At 36.9% G+C, this 22440-nt stretch overlaps 1 long non-coding RNA gene across 1 annotated transcript in view; it reads left to right on the forward strand.

Moving 5' to 3' along the window:
• Positions 1-21574, forward strand: part of LOC119765438 — a 62099-nt gene extending 40525 nt beyond the window's left edge. The window contains exon 3 of the long non-coding RNA XR_005276725.1: positions 20820-21574. This is a non-coding gene — a long non-coding RNA (uncharacterized LOC119765438). The remainder of the gene's footprint in view (positions 1-20819) is intronic.
• The last annotated feature ends 866 nt before the right edge of the window (positions 21575-22440 follow it).

Consider the following 22440-nt stretch of genomic DNA (forward strand, 5'->3'; position numbering starts at 1 on the left):
GTTTCGCATTATTGTCGTGTATTGTGTGCTGCGAAGAGAAGATTGCCCTCTGAAAATGCAGCGTCATCAGTGCATAATTGACAAAGGGAGCGCGTGGTCGTAAAAAATATTCGGAGTGAAAAGTGATTTCTTTTTGTGTGCCTTTTGTTTCGCATTTTTGTCTTGTATTGTGTACTGCGAGGATAATTGAAATTTGCTCGCGTTATCTAAATTGTAGAAACAGTAAAAATATACTGATAAGTCCAGCCCATAGCACTAATGCTCGGTTGGCACGCGTTCGATTAAAAAAACTTTCTAAATCATCACTAGTTTATCTTTCCGCAGCCGGCTGCCTAAGATTTAAAATTTTCAACCGATAAACAAAATGCTCATGGTCACATCACTGCCACTCGTGAATCCTGACCTCATACCCATCTACTAACCCCCTCAAAACTCATGTGATACTTTGTCGGAGAAGCAGTCGATTGGGCGGTCTCTATCACTCAAGTATCGGACTAACATTCCCATCCACTTCCCCGTGACTCTACCACTGGTCGTGGCCGGCGCCGGTATTGATCAGCATGATAGGGGCCTTTGAGAAGTTGCGAAGCGAGGAAAGATAGCGCCCACTCATCTTCCACGGCTCGTGGATGTAACTTCTGGAGGTCTTGGTCAATAACGGAGTAGCAACTGCGGGTGGGCACCTATGCTTATGCTTTATGCTTAATCGTATTTATCAATGTTTTAAAAATAATTAACTAATAATAGTTGACTAACTTTTGAAACAATTAAAAATATGTGGAGTCGGAGTCGGAGTCGGAGCCAACCATTTGTTGAAAGCTGGAGTCGGAGTCGGAGTCGGAGTCGGCTAGAGTTGGTAGGCCGGAGTCGGAGTCGGAGTCGGAGCCAACCATTTGTTGAAAGCCGGAGCCGGAGTCGGAGTCGGAGTCGGCTAGTCTGAGAAAGCCGGAGTCGGAGTCGGATTCGGAGTCGTTTGAAATATGACCCGACTCCGCAGCCCTGATTGGCACTACGCCCCCCGGGGCATGACCTTCCTCTAACGTGGGATTTCTGCTCCAGCGCCTCTGACGAGACAGGAGAAACCGGGACCGACGTTTTACTTCACCATCCGATAGAATCTCAGTGGATAAGGCGGGAATCGAACCCGCGTCTCATAGCATCATCGGGATCGGCAGCCGAAGCCGCTACCCCTGCGCCACGAGACCCACCCAAAATTGTATTAATTTAAAAAAAAAATCATAACTTGGTCAACGATTTTTTGCCCACCCTGGAAATTTTTGAAAAGTTGGCATTTGATGTCCTTTAAAACATATAAAAAAATAGTGTTTTTTTGCAAATCAAGTTTTAGTGACAAAAAAATGAATAAAAAATCACCAACATTTTTTACCGTGTATCATTTTTTTTTTCAGTGTAGTCCATATCCATACCTACAACTTTGCCGAAGACACCAAATCGATCAAAAAATACCTTCAAAAGATACAGATTTTTGAATTTCCATACATCATTTTTGTATGGACAGCTGCCAAATTTGTATGGGAAATTATATGGACAAACTAATGATGCAAAATGGCTTCTTTGTGCATTCCGAAGGCACCAAAAAAGTTTCAGCCGGATTAAAAAATACAGAAAAAATCGAATGACCGAAATCTTAGAGAATTGTTCAAAGCCACTATATCGCGCTACTGCCCAAATTTTTTTTTCAAAGGTTTTTTTATTTTTCCCGTGTTTAGGAGGTCATTTTGAACAACGTTTGTTCTACGAAAAACTTTTCTTCTCTTGTTTTATGTTTTTCTAGTTTCATTTAAAATATTTTAATTTGCATTTATATTGTTAAATTTATGTTTGTTTTTGATATTGGTACTCACACAGTAGTTACACCGACCCCTATTCGATTTGCGTGAAACTTTGTCCTAAAGGGTAACTTTTGTCCCTGATCACGAATCCAAGGTCTGTTTTTCGATATCTCGTGACGGAGGGGCGGTACGACCCTTTTAATTTTTTAACATGCGGAAAAAGATGTGTTTTTCAATAATTTGAAACTTAAATCACTTAAAATCACTTCAAAAATCAATCACTTAAAAAGTTTTTGATTTTCTCCCATTTCCGTTACTCGAATGCAAAAAAAAATTGGAACATGTCATTTTAAAGGAAACTTAATGTACTTTTCTAATCTACACTGATCCAGAAGGGTCATTTTTTTTCATTTAGAACAAATAATTTCATTTTAAAATTTTGTGTTTTTTTCTTACTTTGCAGGGTTATTTTTTAAAGTGTAATAATGTTCTACAAAGTTGTACAAAGTGTAATAATGTTATTCCAAAGTTCCAAATTTTTAATTCAATCGGAAAAATCTTATTTTTCTTGAAAAAAGTGTTATTTTTAACTACATGATCACCCCTAATTCTGGCACGATGCAGCCATCATGCGACCGCGCGCACTGTTTCTTTGTCAACAAAGCTGCAGCTGGATGGCGAGACGAAGTGAGGGGGGAGAGGTTGTGACATTTTTATGTCCTCATCTGGCCCACCGCCTATTTCGACGGTCGTTGAGCCGACGATCGTTTCCAACGACCGAGTCCAGTTAGGAACTGATCGTACAATACAATTTGGCTATTCTACCACCTCCTATCATTACATTTTGCCTATCTAACTTTTTCATGTTTTTACAGTAACTTTTTTCCATTTTTTGCTCGTTTTAACATTTTCTACTATAAAATGACACCATTACCATTTGAATTAAAAAAAAATGTGTAGAGGCATAGTCTGGGACACTAGAAAAAATAGTTCATACTTCTTTTTACTTAAAATATAGGAAATGTTAGTCAAAAACACAGCCAAAGTTGATCCCTAAAAAAATACATTTTCAAAAACGTTGGCAAATACAAGTAAAACTTCCAACTTATACATTTTCTAAAATATTAGGATTCCTTCTTTTCAATGCTTTTTAAAAATCAAAAATTGATTGAATAATGGATTTTAGGCGATTTTTTCAACCGAAGCCCGTCTAAAGGCGGGGTTGGGTTGTAGAGGGTTAAGGTGACCACAACATTCTCTCCAACTTCATTCATCCACATTTAAAGCATCCACTTGACACTTCCAAAGACTGTGCACTGCAGTGCGCAGTTGCTCATTACCGACTAGTTGGCTTCCAGTTGTGCAATTTAGCAAACCGACCTTTTCATTGTTTCGTTGAACCGGGCTGTCAGCCGCGCCTTAAACGATCTTCTTCATCCAAAATTACTATTCAAGGGAGTGGTAAAGTAGGATACACTTCACGGAAACTACACGGAGTTTAGGGGAGGATTGTTAAGTTTGACAATGTAAGTTTTTCAATTAAAGTTGAAAATAGTTTGAAAAAAAATCAAAATTTAAAATAAAGACAACTTTCAAATTTTTGAACAAATTTTCATATTTCTTTTGATATTTATGCTGCCCTGCAGAAGACACGTTCCTTCCTCTAGACTAGTTTATGCGTTTCGATTTAGCTGCTTCCCTAGTCTAAATCACTTCACCAGAACTAGGGTGGGATTACGAAGCTGTGACTGGGCCGGGGCGGATGCAGTGTTGCCAGCAGTAATCATTTCAACGTTTTTTCTCCTGCCGCCAACACCGCCGCTTGCACCGCAGGCAATAAATCACATTTTCGAAATCAATTAAAGTGCAATTTTCTTTGGATTTTCCTCCTCTCATGCTTTTTTCTGAAGAAGATTTTATTTTCGCCACCCCCTTCTTTTCCCAAAAGAGGCAGACAATTCTGGCTGGTAAACACACTTTGGCCGTAGACTCGATGACAGTGTCAAGCTAGTCGGTAGAGTGTTTGGCTTTGGGCTAGGACGACAGGAATTTGAAGGACCACTCACGGTTCAGGAAATTCGAAGAAGACGACGGTCATCTTCACCCTTAATTGGAATGTCGCACTGGGTTGGCTTCTAGGGATTAACACCAAGTAGTAGTTCCAAGGTGGAAGATTCAACTTTTCACGTGTTTTTTTTTTCTTTTTTTGCAATTTATAATTTTTACGAAAAACTATACGTTTTCTTGTTTAATAGAAGTCTTACTAAGAAGATAACTAAGAAAAATTCACCAAATTATCAATTGTTCTTCAAATAGTTTATTACCCAAATCCTTGTACCAAAACTTGCTACCCTCATAAAGAGCCCCTCCGTAATTCAATTGACGCATTTGACTCTCTCTCAAAACTCAGATTCACCACACGTAAAAGCGTTTTGGCAGCATGAATTTATTTAATTATTCAATTTAACAATCCTTCATGCTTTACAGAAGAGACACTCGCTCGGGTAAAGTCACTGGAAAACCTGTCCTCGAGGGGGGTCCTAGGATGGCAGGCTAATTGGAATCTTAAATAACCGATTAAATGAACCCAATCGAGGCAGGGCATCGACGGCTAAACCCAGATTCAAAGGTGATAAGCAAGTTAGAGAGCTGATGAACTACCACCCCCTTAGACCTTAAGCTTCAATTGAAAGGAAAATCGGAAAATCGTTCCATTTTGCTGCGAGAAGCAGAAGGGTGCGAGAGTTTTGATTAAAATTTTATAGCTATTGAAGACGACGAAGCGCATATCGAACCGGCAGGCGGGGGGTTGACTTCGACCAGGGGCACTTGGACGCATCGGAGAGAAACGATCATCATCATTTATGCAATGATGCAATAACAGTAAAGACACACACACACCCCCTCTGCACTCCTTTTGCTCTAACACTCCCACTCTATAACAAGATAGTTTATATGCAGCGCGTTTGCTTGGCGTTCGAGTACGTGAGATTTTAACCCTCAAATTTTCTGTTTAAAAAAAAAACTTATTTTAAATTGAGAATAAATATTTTCCCAAAACTTGCTCGGTAATCTCGGCATTTGTCGACACTTGTAATTTTTGTAATTTGATTCCACCTGAAACTTTGTTGGTGCCTTCGGTATGCCCAAAGAAGCCATTTTGCATCATTTGTTTGTCCATATAATGTTCAATATAAATTTGGCAGCTGTCCATACAAAAATGATATATAAAATTCAAAATTCTGTATCTCTTGAAGGAAATTTTTGACCGATTTGGGGTCTTTGGCAGTTGTAGGTACACCCAAAATTCAGAATCGAGATAATCGTTCTCTCAAAATTTATTGAGGGCTCAGTGCCAAAATCGATAGAATATTGGTACCAACTCACACCATCATAACAAATGAGTTCATTCGTTAGTTGAATCAATAAATCTCCAACAAGTGTCATACATCGACTTCTGACTTCTCCATGGTCACCAAGCTGTGGTGGCCGAGGCAGCTAAGTCATTGGATTGGTTTGTCAAAGGTCTCTGGTTCGATTCCCGTTGTCGACACTTTTGGTTTTTTGTTTGACGGATGAACTTGTTTTGCAAATGAACCTCGAGAGAATAGTTCTATCGCCCATCTCGAGCTGTATTCTCTGCGTCCGTGAATGGTACCACTATTCTCTCGACTCGAGACCATCATTCTCTCGGACTAGCGCTGCCAGTTTTGGGTGTATAGATAAGGACTACACTTAAACAAAATGATAAACGATAAAATTTTCATGGTGATTTCAAATTTCACTTTTTGACACTAATACTTGATTTGCAAAAAAATGAGTAGTGCGGTGCCTGTGTGGACGCGCAGTCCTGTTTTTTTTCGTGTTATTTTCCGTCTCTTTTGTGTCGCTATTTGTGTACATGGGGTGATTGGATTTCTTCTTCTTCTTTTTTCATTTATTTTTTGTTCGCGCGTGCGTTGGCCGATGAATTTTATTTTTGTTCTCTTTATATAGTTTTCGATAGAAACGATCCGATTTTGTTTTTGAGACAAGCAAGTCGTATTGCTGGATTAAGTCCTTTCCATATCATCGAGGATCGGAAGGCACGTCGACGGATATGTTTTAAGGCTTATGATATAAAATAATTTTAATGAATGAAGCCCTTCCTACATCACCTTTGATCGGAAGGCACGCCGACGGAGAATTTCTGGAGAATCGCGGTCGAATTAATACTATATTTAAATCCCTAGATAGGTATCTTTCCGCAGCCAGCTGCCTAAGATTTTTAAAATTTCAACCGATAAACAAATTGCTCATGGTCACATCACCTACCACAGTGAATCCTGACCTCATACCCATCTTACTAACCCCTCAAAACTCATGTGATACTTTGTCGGAGACGCAGTCGATTTGGCGGTCCCATCACTCAAGTATCGGCTAACATTCCCATCCACTTCCCCGTGTCTTACCACTGGTCGTGGCCGGCGTCGGTATTGATCAGCACGATAGGGACCTTTGAAAATTGCGAAGGGGTGATGATTGGTTCCTACTTTTCATCTGTGGTCCACGGAGCAATGTTTGGGGGTCCTGGTCAATAACGAAGTAGCAGCTACGGGTAGACACCAATGCTATGCTATGCTATGCTAATACTTGATTTGCAAAAAAATACTAGAATATTTCATCTTCATATTTTGATGTAAAATCGAATTTGCAATCGAAAAGTAATACAGTGAAATTTTGATAAAGTGCACCGTTTTCAAGTTAACGCCATTTTCAGGTACCTAACTTTTTAAAAAATAGTCACAGTTATTCATTTTTTGAAATTAGTGCTCATAATTGCCCACATTTCAAAAAAATGTTTTTGAATAGCTGAGAAAATTCTTTATATTTTGCTTTTATGAACTTTGTTGACACGACCCTTAGTTGCTGAGATATTGTCATGCAAAGGTTTAAAAACAGGAAATTTCATTTAAATGTTTTATTTATTTTTCTAGATGGAATTTCCGGAAATTTTATTTTTTTTATTTAATAATTTTGGAAAAAGCAAAACGTCTGTCATACCAAATTTCAAAAAATATCGAAGAGGGTTAATTTTGTGATAAAAATCAATTTCAAAATTTCTATTATTTCCGAATAGTTCTAATCATAACCTACAACTTTGCTGAAGACACCGAAATCTTTTCTCATAATACAAAAGTTCGAATATTTACATAGAAACTTCTATGGAAAGCCCCCAAAATTGTGAGGAGAAAACAATGATGAAAAATGGCTTATTTGAACATATGAAATCCATAGAAAAAATTTCAGTCAAGTAAAAAAATGAGCATGAGCATGATCATGAGAGACCACCCATGGTTGTCCTTCTCCGTTGCTGAACAGAACCGTAATATCCTTTCAACACTACTGAGCATAAGCTTCGACTATCAAGTGGTATTTCCCTTATCAACAGCATGTATGAATGCGCCGAAAAGATAAAACACCATGATTTCCAGAACAAGATCAGTTGCGAATAGGTAACAGTCATTGGCCACCAACGGCGCCCGCCATGTCAGTTTGTAGATCTCGATTTTAAGGGACGAGAATGTTAGTTAGCGCAGGTTGCTACTAGGGTAGCTGATTTACTCTGTGCTTACACCCCACGAGCGCGCTCGAGCGCCAGGAACCTGAAAACTTGTTAGTAGGATAGGGTGTTTGGTCAGGATTCATCATTGAAGATGGTGATGCGACCCAAAATCATAGTGTTTGTTGAAAGGTATTATGTTTTATTCTCAAGGCAAACAATCGGTTGCTGCGGGTGAGACATTTCCCGTTTAACTGTTGTTAAATTTTCAATGAAATGGTTTAATCTTAGACAGCCGGCTGTGGAAAGATAAAACCAAATAATATTTATTTATAAAATGAGGTGTTAAACGCAATGCTGCAATGATAGCGGAATCTAATTTTTAATTGTATAATCATTTAGTTCATGAATTTGTTACGGAATAGACGCGACGAACTCAATCATCAAGTGCCTTCCGATCTTCTTTCTGTTAGCTAGATAAGGTATTGATTTTCGTTGCCTCTCGAGCTACGATGCTATGGAGCGGGCTTAACACACAAACAATCGACGTCGAGCCCTCCGAGCTACGGAGATATGGGAAGGTCTTTTCAACACAAAAAAGACTCGCGCACCACACGACGTTCTTGATGAATCAAAATAATTTTGTTACGCGATAAACCTAACGAACTCGGATCGTTTTTATCGAAAACTATATCACAATTCACGGCGAAACAAAAGGCACGCACAAAAAAAATCACTTTTCACTCCGAACATTTTTTTACGACCACGCGCTCCCTTTGCCAATTATGCACTCAATTTCAGTCAAGTAAAAAAATACAACGAAAGACTGTTTGTGAAAACGTAGAGAATTGCTCAAAACAAATAATTCAGACATGGGTAAAGTTGTTTCAAATTCAGTGTACCATCAACTGGGATGAATCGAGACTGCAGTCTAATTTGTGAAAGTTGTTATTAGAACATTAAAAGCTTGTGATTTGGAAGACGATGCACTGTTCCTGTTGTTCTTGTTCTTGGTTGTTATCCGAAACTAACTAAAAACATTCAAATATTGTGCAGTAACAAGGTTTAAACAACTGTCCGTAGTAGCCTCATGTCCCGTTTCACCCCCAGGAAACGGTACGTTATCGAAAATGTAGTTTTTGGTTTTCAAAATTAAATTATATTTATTGTTGGTCATGTTTTTAGAGATTTCAAAATATCTTGATTATTTCAATAACAGTTTTGCAAAACTGTCAAATAATTTCCAGTTGGTAAAAAGTTGACTCAAAAATTCTGAATCATATTTTATAATTGTTATTTAAAAAAAGTGTTTTGTGCAAATCGATTTTGCGATAAAGGGGAAGTAAATAAATCAAAAATCAAATTATTCGCTCTACAGCATTGCCCTGGCCACGGCTTGTCTAAAGGTTATTTTTATCGAACTTGAATGAACCTCGCTAATTCACCCTGGAGCTTGTTGAGGGGACTGTCCTGAGTCAGGGAAACTGTTTTCCAAAATAATCTATCGGTGAAAATTGATTTTATTTCATTTTTAATTTTTTATATCATAAATATTAGCCAAAAACTCGAAAAGTGTCAAATATTTCACTAAAATTAGGATATTTTTTGGTCTTGTTTGATCAAAACATTAGTTTTGAGTTCTCTGTATACGTCTTTAACATCCTACACCATGGACAATTGTTTATCTTGGTCGTCAGGTTCGATAAAAGCTGCAAAATAGGTATTTTCCAAAAAAAATTCTATTTCATCTGGAAATAGCAATTTCCCTCGTGTTTAACATAACTGATTGTGTAGATTTGTAGCAAATAAAATCTAGAATACATTTGCCGAAGAGAGATTAGTATTACATCGAATCTCTCAAAAGTTAATCCAATTGTAGTGTACAAAAAGGTGCAAATTTTCAAAATTCTGTGATATTTATTTATTTTTGTCCTTAACAGCTACTGCGATCATTTTTAGTTGGACAAATCACACATCTTCAGATGAATTTTAATCTTATTTTATTCGTATAAAATAAACAAGTTGACAAAATATTGTACATCTTTCAAAATTCAGCTTAGCGACGTAAGTGTATTATTGAATATAAATGTTATATTTAGGGTGTTCCAATACAACAATTCCCACGCAAACGGTATGGACCAAAACACAAATGCCCGGATCGGCCTCTTATGTGGTCTGGAATTCACTACCCCAAATTACAGTTCACAAAACTCTGTTTTGGCCATTAGGGTGGCTCATGCAGTGTCAGGGTGGTTCAAAAATGAAAATATTGACGATTTTTGCAAAAAAATAAAAACACTTTATTGTAAAACCGTTACTTGACGCAGTTTCAACCGATTATAGTTAACCGGTTTGCAAAAGAAAGGTGACTTGATTGGATTTTAAAAAAATAGTTCAGTTGAACGACATCAAGTAATGATTCTGAAAAAAAAAAAATTTTGCAAAGATCGTCAACTTTTTCATTTTTGGACCACCCTGACACGGTATGAACCACCCTTATAGCCAAACAGAGTTATGTGAACTGTAATTTGGGGTGGAGAATTCCAGACCAATTAAGAGGCCGATCCGGGCACTTGTGTTTTGGTCCATACCGTTTGCGTGGGAATTGTTGTATTGGAACACCGTAAATATAACATTTATATTCAATAATACACTTACGTCACCTAGCCGAATTTTGAAAGATGTACAATATTTTGTCAACTTGTTTATTTTGTACAAATAAAATAAGATTAAAATTCATCTGAGGATGTGTGATTTTTCCAACTAAAAATGATCGAAGTAGCTGTTAAGGACAAAAAATGAATTAATATCACAGAATTTTGAAAATTTGCACTTTTTTGTACACTACAATTGGATTAACTTTTGAGAGATTCGATGTAATACTAATCTCTCTTCGGCAAATGTATTCTAGATTTTATTTGCTACAAATCTACACAATCAGTTATGTTAAACACGAGGGAAATTGCTATTTCCAGATGAAATAGAATTTTTTTTGGAAAATACCTATTTTGCAGCTTTTATCGAACCTGACGACCAAGATAAACAATTGTCCATGGTGTAGGATGTTAAAACATATTCAGAGAGTTCAAAACTAATGTTTTGATCAAAAAAGACCAAAAAATATCCTAATTTTAGTGAGATTTTTGGCACTTTTTCGAGTTTTTGGCTAATATTTATGGTATAAAAATTTAAAAATGAGATGAAATCAATTTTCACCGATAGATTATTTTGGAAAACAGTTTCCCTGACTCAGGACAGTCCCCTCAACAAGCTCCAGGGTGAATTAGCGAGGTTCATTCTAGTTCGATAAAAATAACCTTTAGACAAGCCGTGTGGCGTTCTCGATTGCGAGATTCCTTCTCGAAACTCGAAGGCTTGGTTGTTGAGGCAAACCTCTTTTTACACCTTAGCTTCCATCCACCCCGGGATTCAAACTGACGACCTTTGGATTGTTAGTCCAACTGCCTACCAGCGACTCCACCGAGACAGGTCCCAGGGAGAAAATTGTTCAAATTTATTCCTACAATTATGCCGAAAAACCAAATTGGTAAAAATTTACGTTCTCGAGTTATAGATTTTTGATTATTTAGATACCTATTTTTTACATTTTACGTGTTTATTCCACTAATATTTACAAAATTACTTTCTAAAAGTTGGATTGGGTATGACTACGGTAGTAGAATTTTCACGAATTTTGTCCGCGAAGACAGTGTAAAATTTGTAGATTAGCGTGAAATTCCGTAAAATTTATCAATTGTCTCAAATCAATTCTATGAAATAAAAAAAATTATAAATACTTCATCATTTGCCTAAACCGAGAAAAAGTTTTCCTATCGGGCTCAACATTTTTCTGGGAGTTCCTTGGCCAAAATAATAAGACCCGTATTTTTTGTTTGACCATTAAGGTAACCTACATCTGGCTAGGGTGGTTCGAAAAATGTCAATTTTCATAACTTTTCGCAAAAACCACTATTTTCAAAAAAAAATATCTCTGCGTCATTTCAAACGATTTTAGCTGTCTTAGACGCAAAAGAAAGGTTATTAGACTGGCTATTTGAAAAAATAGCAAGAAGTTTAAAAATAAAGCTCAACGTATGAAAATATAAAATCTCGAGTTTTTTTTTAAAAGGACCAATAAACCAAATTTCCAGTTTTTGCTTTTTGGGTGTTTTTGAAACCGCCTTGAGTCAGGGGTATTGAAAAACACCCAAAAAGCAAAAACTGAAAATTTGGTTTATTGGTCCTTTTCAAAAAAAAAACTCCAGAAATGGCGATTTGATCGTGTCTGGACCAAAGAGCCTATGTCTGAAATTATTTTTATCGGATACCTCGAAAAAATTCACATAAAATATAAAAAAAATAATTGGCGAAGTTGAATGGTACGTTCCCGAGACATGTTTATTTTTTCAAAATAAAAACTAAGTTTTTCGACGCGCCACGCGCGAAAACAGGGATATTACGAAATCGGCAAAAAAACAACTTTTTTCACTAAAACTGCAATAACTTTAAAATTTTAGCGATGACCTTTACATGTTTTGGTACCAAAAGTTGCGTCTTTCAATCACAAAAATGTTGATACCCAAACATGTATTGAAACATTGCTGAAATTTTGCAGTTTTCGCAGTTTAAGTGAAAAAAGTGAAAAAGCACCTTTCTTTTGCATCTAAGACAGCTAAAATCGGTTAAAATGACTCAGAGATATGATTTTTTGAAAAAAGTGGTTTTCGCGAAAAATGACGAAAATTGTCATTTTTGTGACCACAGTGTAGGTCACCCTAATAGCCAAACAAAAAATAGAGGTCTATTAATTTTGGCCAAGGAATCCCCATAAAAGTTTTGAGCCCGATCGGAGAACTTTTTTTTTTTGGTTTAGGCTCTTTTCACATGGAATTGCTATACGAAAACTTTTAAATTTTATGAGTTTTCAATTGATTAGCGTGATATGAATAATTTAGAGAAATTTAGAGCTATTTTGACATTATCCACATTTCCGTCAAATTTGATGTTCTGAAACCTGCCATTTTTGAGCGTGAAAATCACTAAAAGATAAACCATTTATGAGTCTTGTCAATGTTACAAATTTAGATATCTTAGCGAAGGACTAATTCATTTTAATTATTCAACCCTTAAACAAATATTTTCAAAAAAGTCTACTATCCGGCTTAAAACGTAAAGTTTTTCATTTGTTCCACGCAGTGGACCATCAAGGGTTAAGGACCTCACGACGAGAGAAGAGTGAAATGATGGAATCTTCAAGAGTGTAATATATCGGATTACGTTGTCCTTTACGACGACGCTCGCTGGCTGCTTGAGCGTGTCCCGAGACGCCGTGTTGAGTCTGTGGAACCGGGACTTGTTGAACGTCCAGTTCGATGAACATATTCTTGCAAAAGGTGTTGATTGGAGTGCACACTGGATGCAAGCAGACACTCAGTTAACAAGTGAGGAGGAAGTGCAGAGAATATTCTGTAATTATGCTGCCAGTTGCAGCATTTGATGAAATTCGAACCAGTTATTTGCTTAGTTTGGAAGTGAATATACAGGAAGCTTGAAATAACTCAAGATTTTTTACTTCCAAATTTAAAGCAGAAGAGTACCACTTGAAGAATTCCCCTAGTGAAGCCAATTGAAAAGATCAAAAACTCCTGAAATCCTCAAACAACAACACCTCTCCACACTTCCTCACCTCTCCCGGAAAAGTTTCCACAAAAACAGGTCAACTGGAAAGGACAATTACAAACAGCTTGTTGCTTGCCAGAGCTACGATTGTGTAATCGGATTACAATTTTCACCACAAAGAGTGAAAAGCCTCCGCACAATGACCTCAGGAAGAAGCCGCAAATTGATGCAGCCAATTTTCCTACTTCATCATCTTCAGGTTTGAAGCACTAATTCGTAGAAAACCCCAATTGATGTCCGGAGAAAGTTCATCGGAATTTTCCGGTAAACCTCCATTGACCGACTTTAGGGTGCTTCATTAGGTGGATTTTTGATTAATTTAAGGGGATTATTTTTTGAATTGATCTTTAAAGTAGCAAATATCTCAATAAGGTTGAAACAACGGCAAAGAAGTAAATCTCATCAAAAGTTTCCCCTCCTGAAATTGATACACTCTAATGACCGACTTTTCCGACAAAGTCGTCGTCACCACCATTTCCACCGCAGAAAAGTTTTCCGCCCCAATCCGATTGAGCAATTTGGCGAGAGGTCATAATAACAAGATGCTAATAGAAATAACAACTTTTACTGGCTGGGAGGAGTGGTGATGGGAGAGGGGGTCAAGATGTTTTGCTGAGGACTTTTGGGAGATTTTGAAGCTATTTGAGGATGGAGCAAAAGTTGTCACACGTTTTATTATGTTAAAATAAGCTTGTTGTGTTATCGATTTATAGTCACATTAAATTCACTAGAAAGTTGCATGCAACATTGTTTGCAAAAAAAATCCCTATTGACTCTTAAAATAGCATACTTTTAGGCGTTTCTCGAACAAGTTTGCTCAGAAATTTAACGAGAAATTTCCAACGCAATTTTTGCGTTGAATTTCCCGACTGCAACCCCATGGACGATGAAGTGTTTTCGCCGAGGGGCCCAGAACGATTTACCCTGTCCAGAGCCATCCCCCTTAATCAGCCCTGTCATCATCAACGCCGTGTAACGATATCATCAGGTGCCATCATCGTGAATTTATAGCCGCAGGCCGATTTGCTTGCGTGCTTTCACCGCGTGTATAACGCTGAGCAAAGTATTTCCGTGTTTACTCACGCAAATCGACCAGGGTAGGTAAACCATCACCATCGCACTATCATTGATGCATGTTTCGGTGCGTTCCTCGTCTCTTAAAACTTCTCTTCTCTTTCGCAGCCGAGTGATGGTCGGCTTGCTATCGCGAATATCGAAAGCCCATCACATCGACGAGAAATACCCTATCGCTGGCTCCGATGGAACTATCGTTCCAACCGGAGAGACACGCACACGAAATTGCTGTATACATACACTGGAGCTCACGCACACAAATGAACTCATTTCTACAGGGCTTACGGGCGAGAGAATTTCACGATTGCTCTTTCTCTTGCTTTTTGAGCGAGGGGACTGGCTGTGTGAGAGATTTTTTTCCGTCTTACGCATCGGTTTGTTCGTTGCTCGCTATTTCATCGGCTTCGTTTTCGATTCGCTCTCTTGATGCAGTTTTGGGAGAACGCCGAAAATTTGATGATTTTGAGCGAGGGACGATATCTAAAAGCCCTCGCCATCGGCGAGGAAACGAGAAAATACCATCCCTGAAATCGACTTGAAATTTGGATTTATCCTGTTCCGGTTTGTTTGACGAGGGAGGGATGCAAAAAGTTATCAAATTTGTTTAAAATATGAAAAAACAGCAAAATTCTCGTAACATTTCATGCAAACTTGTACGCAAGTCTTATTTTTCTCATTCAATTTTGTAGGAAAAATCAACTTTCAAATGCATTTGACAACCCTGACTTGCACCTCCCCCGAAAAAATCTGGGATGCTCCAACCGACTTCCACGCCACTACTGGTGGAAATGTGCGTGTCGGTGTGCCCCACGTGTGACATGATTTCGTTCCGATATTAAATCTTAATTGAATTGGTTTCGCTACATGGCGGAAAATCGATTTTCCAAACGCGACGAAAAACAGGGACAAGCTAAACCTTAAACGAGTCCTCATCAAAGGTAAGTAAAAAAAGCAGCATTCCGGCTCAAATTCCTGAGGTTGCTTTTAAAGTTTCAACGGAAGAAGAAGCAACAGCAGAGATTTTCCGGCAGGATGTGATGAGCTGGTCATCAAAGGTATTTTTCAGTCACCTCTGTTGGAGCGTTAGGCGAACCGAAAAGATCTAATTAAGGTGTGATGCTGGAATGTTGGGAGGAATTTTTAGCACAGAGTTCAGGGGAAAATTAGGCTGATTTGAAATGAGGTAGCCCTTCAATTTGAGTTTTGAAGAAGTCTATTTTTAAATTCGTATTTTTTCACAAATAAGACTTCAACCTCATGAACTCATTCGTCAACATGTTGCAAAAGTGTCTGATGACCATTGAGACAAAATTTTCATTTATTTATGAAACATAGAGCTTGTATAAAGCTAACAAAGTTTATTTTAAGACCTTTATGCACATTTCTTTCAGAAGCAGTTTTAAAGTGAACTTTAGTGTAAAATTAAAAAGAAATAATTTTGGTGAGGGCTCGTGCATAAACCACGTGGCCTCTTTAGAGGGAGGGGATCTGGTGAAAAACCACGCGCCATACAAAAAGTTGAAATATGGCAATAAAGCCACGCAGGAGAAGGGATATGGTGCATCAGACCAAAACCGATTTTTATAAATTTAATTATGTTTTGCAAATTTTTGACATTTACAAAATTGCACCGAATACTTGTTTTAAAATCTTAAAAAAATATTTTTAATTTGAATTTGATCAGGAGTTATACGCCCTTTTGAAATATCCGTCTTGGCCCTTTTCCCTTTTGTACATGTAGGATCTCTTACATTTGTAATCAGTGAACAGTGAAAGCTACAATATTTCAAGAATAAATGAAAGTTGCTAGTATTTAAAATTGAGGTGAAAAGTCATCGATTGTGATTAGAAAATGGTGGGTTGTTTGGGTGAGGCTTAGAAAACATCAATATCAATCAATCAATGGAAAACATCAACTGCGACTATTTTCCAAAAAGTTACCTAAAAATGGCTATAACTTTGAAAACACATTCCTTTTTTTCCCGGGCAGACGGTAATAACAAAATTCATAACATTTCACTAACAAATCCTGTTAAAATAACAGAAAGTGTTATGGATTCTTCTTGAGCAATCATTTTTTGCAAAACGGTTTAATAACAGTTTATGTTATCATAACAAAATTTGTTATTGGTCTGATATTGGTTGAAAGCCAAAACAACTGCGGAATAACATTTTTTGTTATGGAAAAAATACCCCAACTGTTATTGGGATGATCGGATTAGTTGTTAAAATAACAAAAAATAATAACAAAGACTTGTTCGAAAAATAACAAAAAATATTATTAATCTGTTATTACAATAACAATCCAATAACAAAAAAATCATAGCGATGAATAACAAATCCTGTTATAAATAACATAAATTGTTATCGACCTAGTATTTTCAAATATCAAAGTTATTTCCGTCTGCTCGGGTTTTGAATAAATCAGTATTGATTCAAAAATTCATAACTCGGTCAAAGATTTTTTGCACATTCGGGAAATTTCTGAAAAGTTGGCATGCGTGCTAACTTGTCGTACGTGCATTTTGGGCCAAATTGAGTTAAGAACGCCATTTTGTGCAGCTCACAATGCACAGTGGTCTAGATCGCAAAATTAAGCGGAAAATTGATTTTCTGAAAAAATGGTGAAGTTTTGGAGCATTGGTGCCTTAACCCTTTCAGGCCTGATGGGTCATATATGACCCATACCGAAATTCGGTTGTATAAAATCACACAGAGCTCAAAACATATAACATTCTTCAGCAAAGTTGTAATTTATGAGTTTCTCTACCTAGGAAAAAAATGTTTGAGTGGTTGTTAATGGCCTTTTTGACGACCTAGAACATCCTGAAAACTTGGTAGAATCGTGTTGTTACGGCGGTAGACTCCAAGATCTGTATTCTAGGACACTTTGGAGGACCCAGAACATCCCAAAAGTGATCCACATAGCTCATAGTGTTGCCAAATGGTCCCAGGGACATCACTGAATATGAACCATAATCGGAAACTTGGTAGAATCGTGTTGTTACGGCGGTAGACTCCAAGATCTGTATTCTAGGACACTTTGGAGGACCCAGAACATCCCAAAAGTGATCCACATAGCTTATAGTGTTGCCAAATGGACTCAATATGAACCATAATCGGAAACTTGGTAGAATCGTTTTGTTACGGCGGTAGACTCCAAGATCTGTATTCCAGGACATTTTGGAGGACCCAGAACGTCCAATAATGAAATGTAACTTTTTTTTGCCTGTTTCTGTTTACTCATGGAAAAAATTAACTACTGGTATCAAAATTGTAGATTAACACAGCTCAGAAAAATTCAGGCCTGAAAGGGTTAAGAAGAGTTGTTGTAAACAAAAAGGGGCAACTTTTGGTTTAGTTGAAAATTAGGGTGGTTTTGAAAATCTAACTTTCCAGGATTATTTTTGGATTTTTTTTTTTCTTCTAGAAAGTTGTTGAGCTTGCCAATCCGAGCGACTTTGTCGAAGATACCAAAATTTTATCTCGTAATTGACACCTTCTACGACCAAATTTATAGATAGCATCTGAGTAAACGTTAAAAAATCAGTTTTTTTAAACGTGGCAATTGAGGGTTAAGTTTTATAAAAGTGGAATTGAGGGCACTTTTAGAGCTCTAAAAAACACACATTTTTATTTTTTGACAAGTCAATTTAAGGGTCAAAAGTTATAGACATTTGAAGGTAATTTTGGTGTCTTCGACAAAGTTGCTTTCTAAAAGACAAAACAAACCCTAAAAATAATCCTGAAAAGTTAGATTTTCAAAACCACCCTAATCGTGAACCACCCTTATTTTCAACCAAACCAAAAGTTGCTCCTTTTTATGCATAACAACTCTTTTGAAGACACCAAAGCTCCAAAACTTCACCATTTTTCCACTTAATATTGCTACTGGACCACTGTCCAATGCCTCACCTTTTGACCTTCACAGATCCCAAAAATTCGATTTCAATCCTGAAATATTCAACGAAATCCGAAAAAAAACTCCTTGTATTTTTGTCACTTTACATATTCAAGTATGTTCAACCTTGTTTTGCTATTTTGTCACTCCCTGAAAATTGATGTAAGTGCGACAACTGGTCAAAGGGTCAAAGGGTCAGACTACCGTAAGCATTTGTAATTATAACTCGGGAATCCGGCAACCAACTTTAACCAAACTTTGGGACAATGCACAAAATGGTCAGCCAAACAAAACGTGTTTGTTATTGTTTGTTTATTCAAGGTCAAACATAAAAACGCGTTTTTCTCGGAACGACGAAATGGCGGTTGCGACAAGATAGCACGGCGACGTCAATTTGATGTCTTAGAAGACATCATCAAAAAAATAAAAATAAAAATAATGTTTTTTTTGCAAATCAAGTTAAAGTGACATAAATTGAAATTAAAAATCACCGAAAAAAATTTACCACGTATCATTTTTTTTCAGTGTGGTCCTTATCCATACCTACAACTATGCCTAAGACACCAAATCTATCAAAAAAATCCTTCAAATGATAAAGACTTTTGAATTTTCATAAATCATTTTTTTATGGACAGCTGCCAAATTTGTATGAAAAATTATATGGGGGATAATCTCCGCAAACTCACACAGCAGTTGCCCCGACCCCCCCCCCCCCCACTTCGATTTGCCTGAAACTTTGTCCTAAGGGGTAACTTTTGCCCCTGATCACGAATCCGACGTCCTTTTTTTGATATCTCGTGAAGGAGGGGCGGTACGACCCCTTGCATTTTGAACATGTGGAAAAAGAGGTGTTTTTCAATAATTTGCAGCCTCAAACGGTGATGAGATAGACATAAAATTAGACGCCCGATTAATAATGGGTCTCAGAATTCCAAAAAAAACGTATTTTTCATCGAAAAAAACACTAAAAATCTTTTAAAAATTCTCACATTTTCCGTTACTCAACTGTAAAAAATGTTGGAACATGTCATTTTACGGGAAATTTTATGTACTTTTCGAATCTACATTAACTCATAAGGGTCGTTTTTTTTTTCATTTAAAACAAAATATTTCATTTTAAAACTTCGTGTTTTTTCTAACTTTGCAGGGTTATTTTTTAGAGTCTTATAATGTTCTACAAAGTTGTAGAGCAGATGCTTACAAAAAATTTGATATATCAACGCTTGTAAACATCACAAGTTATCGCGATCTTAAAAAAAAAGTTTTGAAAAAGTTGCTTTTTGCGTTTCTCTTTGTTTCGTCGTCCGTGTCTGTCGCGGGTGACCATGAACAGCCATGATCAACTAACTTTTTCAAAACTTTTTTTCGTAAAATTTCGTTAAAAGTTACCCCTTGGGACAAAGTTTCACACAAATCGAAGAGGGGTCGGAGCAAATTTTCCCGATTTCATGTGCGTTGGTAGAGTTACCCTCATACAAAATAAAGAAATAAAAACTGCATTGATTTCCCCAAAATTGAATGCCCATTTTAATGCTCCTATCCACTCTCATCCCCTTGAAAGTGTGTGAGATTATCCACCGATGCACTTTAAAAGGCAGCCCCGCCAACACCACCTTAACAAAGGACCATTCCATAATCACACATTCACATCGTTTCACGCCACCCATGTGGCCCATCATACATATGTCACCACACTGTTTTGTGACGCTTGCTTGACGTAAACGCCATTTTGATGGATTGTTGTGGTACTTTTGATTTCGTTGATTTAAACCAAAAAATAAATTTAAAATATAAACAAAGACTTTCCAAAGAAAATTAAGAATGGATCAGATTTGTCTTCCATTGAAACGATTGTACCACATGCAAAGTATTGCCAGTTTTTTTTTCATTTTTTAAAAAATAGGTCTTCAAATCTCTGTCCAACTACGTATCAAAAAATGATTTCAAAATTTAGTCAACATTCAAGACTTCCTACATGGATTTCTTGCTGATTAAATTTTCAAGCAAGTACTCATACTTTTAACCAGGATTGCCAAATCTTCAATAAATTTTCTGCTTCATTTTTGATTAATTCTCTACCAAATAAAAAAATTGCCCAATAAGAGGCAATTAAAACCTACTTAAAAGCCACATTTTTAACAAAACTTCAACCCATAAATGACATTTACGCCAACTTAGCATAACCTCAACAACTGCAACTCGTCGTGCCGGCGGTGACGATTGGAGATTGGATTGGCATTTGTGATTCTGCTGCTGTTGTGGGGGTGTCACTCGCACTTTATCCCCCGTGCTTGAATGGGTCCCGGATACGGATCAGATCCTGATCCTGTCCCGCCAACGAGTGAGATTCGTTGAAAATCATTTCATATTTATCGCTGTGTGGCTGTGTCGCTGCTGCTGCTCAAGTGCACAATAAAAGTTGTCTCCTTTTGGTCCGTGATTTTCGCACCGATTCGCATAAGAGGAAAAGAAAAAGATTTTTTTCCTACTCCTTTCTTGACGCTAGTCTTGGTGTGCTTTTCTTCTGTTTGTGTTATTATTGTGGGAACGAGAGCAGCATCAATGAAATAAATAATAGTATAACAGCTCCCACGACAATAGGCAAATACGTGCTGCGACGTTAGTGGTGCTGGTGGTGATGGTTGTGATAATAATAATCCATTCAAATGTGATCATAACCATTTGAGGAACAGATTGAAATGTCATGGAAATGGAAAATGGAGAATTTCTGAGTTTAAATTTTAAAAGAAAAACTTGACAATTTATTTAAAGATTCATTATTTATCACTCAAACTAACCAATTTCTTCGATTTTCCAATTTTCTTTTCAGCAACGATTATTATGCAGTGGAAAATGTAACTTCACCTCACCTCAGAAGATAAATCGTAGTTTTTTTGCTGGAAAACTAAGGTAAGACATAGAGTGTGTAAGGTTTACACCCTTGACTGAGCATATTCAGGATGCGTCGAGTGAAATCAACGAACGGAAAATCACCCCCTTAATCGCATGGTGAGGTGACAATGAACTTGGGTTACGATTTAGATGTTTCAAAAAAACATTAAATTTATTTTATTTAAAAAAACAGTTTACAACTAGAAAATTATCATTAGTTTAGAAATCGGAAGCATTCTTTTCTATTTTATTCAATATCGATAAAATCATCAAACTAAAGACCACCCTAAAGCAAAAACAATACCTAGCCGTGTAAGACGAGAGGAGCTTGTTTGTGCTCTCTCTAGTATTAAATTGGACGCTGTTCTGGAACTGGCCTCCAATCATCCGACGACCATCCTGAACCTCTATCCACTTCACCTTTCCGAGCAACAACGACGTAGAAAGACGACAGGAGACTAAGGTAGAACGTAGAGAGCCGCAATCACGGGCTAACCTGTTGAGTGAGAAGACTGAAGACTATCATCACGAAGCGAACGAACGACCGACGGCGGTGTGTGTGCGTGTGCAACAGACAAAATCCAATGAAGCGATGTATCATCATCAAAAGAAAAGTGTCATCGTTGTCATCGTCGCGCAACAGGAATGACAATTTTGTGTCGGATTTAGGGAAGATCGAAAATAAAAATAAAATTTCATGGGATTTTGTACGCTTTCAATTGACCATGTAAAAAACACAATATATTGTGCAAAAATGTTATACTTTGCTGATATGTTATTATAAAACATGTAAAGTTAGATTAATGTTTCAAAAAATTGTAATAAAAAAGCATATTACAAATTTTGTACATGCTTTTTTTTTTTTTTACAAAATTCAACTCACCTTTAAAATGAAATGGATTTTATTTGTATTTTTTGATTTGGCTCAAACTTTGTGGGGGCCTTCCCTATGACCAAAGAAGCTATATTGTGTCATTGGTTCACCCATACAAGCCTTCATATAATTTTGGCAGCTGCCCATACAAAACTGGTACGTAAATATTCAAACAAAACAGCTGTAACTTCCTAGTGAATTTTCTGATCAATTTGGTGTCTTCGGCAAAAATGTAGGTATTGTTGAGATCTATCTAGAAAAAAAGGCGCACACAAAAAAAAATCACTAAAACTCAATTTCCCAAAATACGTATTTGTTTCAGAGAACAAAAACGCGCAACTTTTGAGCTATAGAGAAACATGGTCAAAAAATCTGCCACCGAGTTATGACTTTTTGAAAATATAGTGATTTTTATAAAAAAAATCATAATTTTGACCTAATTTTGTTATATAAAATTGAATTTGCAATCGGAAAGCATTTCACAGATTTTTTCATAAAATGCTCGGTTTGCAAATATAGCCACCAAAAGTGTGACTTTAGCGAAATTTTCGCAGTTGATCGGTTTTTTTAAATAGTGACCATGAGTAGGGGAAATTCTCGTATGTTTGGCAGGTCAAGCACTCGCTCCTAATTCCATCCAATTTGCTGATTTTCACTATTTAAACAACTAATTTTGGAATACTTT

Source organism: Culex quinquefasciatus, chromosome 1 (assembly GCF_015732765.1).
Source record: "Culex quinquefasciatus strain JHB chromosome 1, VPISU_Cqui_1.0_pri_paternal, whole genome shotgun sequence".
NCBI classification, from domain to species: domain Eukaryota; kingdom Metazoa; phylum Arthropoda; class Insecta; order Diptera; family Culicidae; genus Culex; species Culex quinquefasciatus.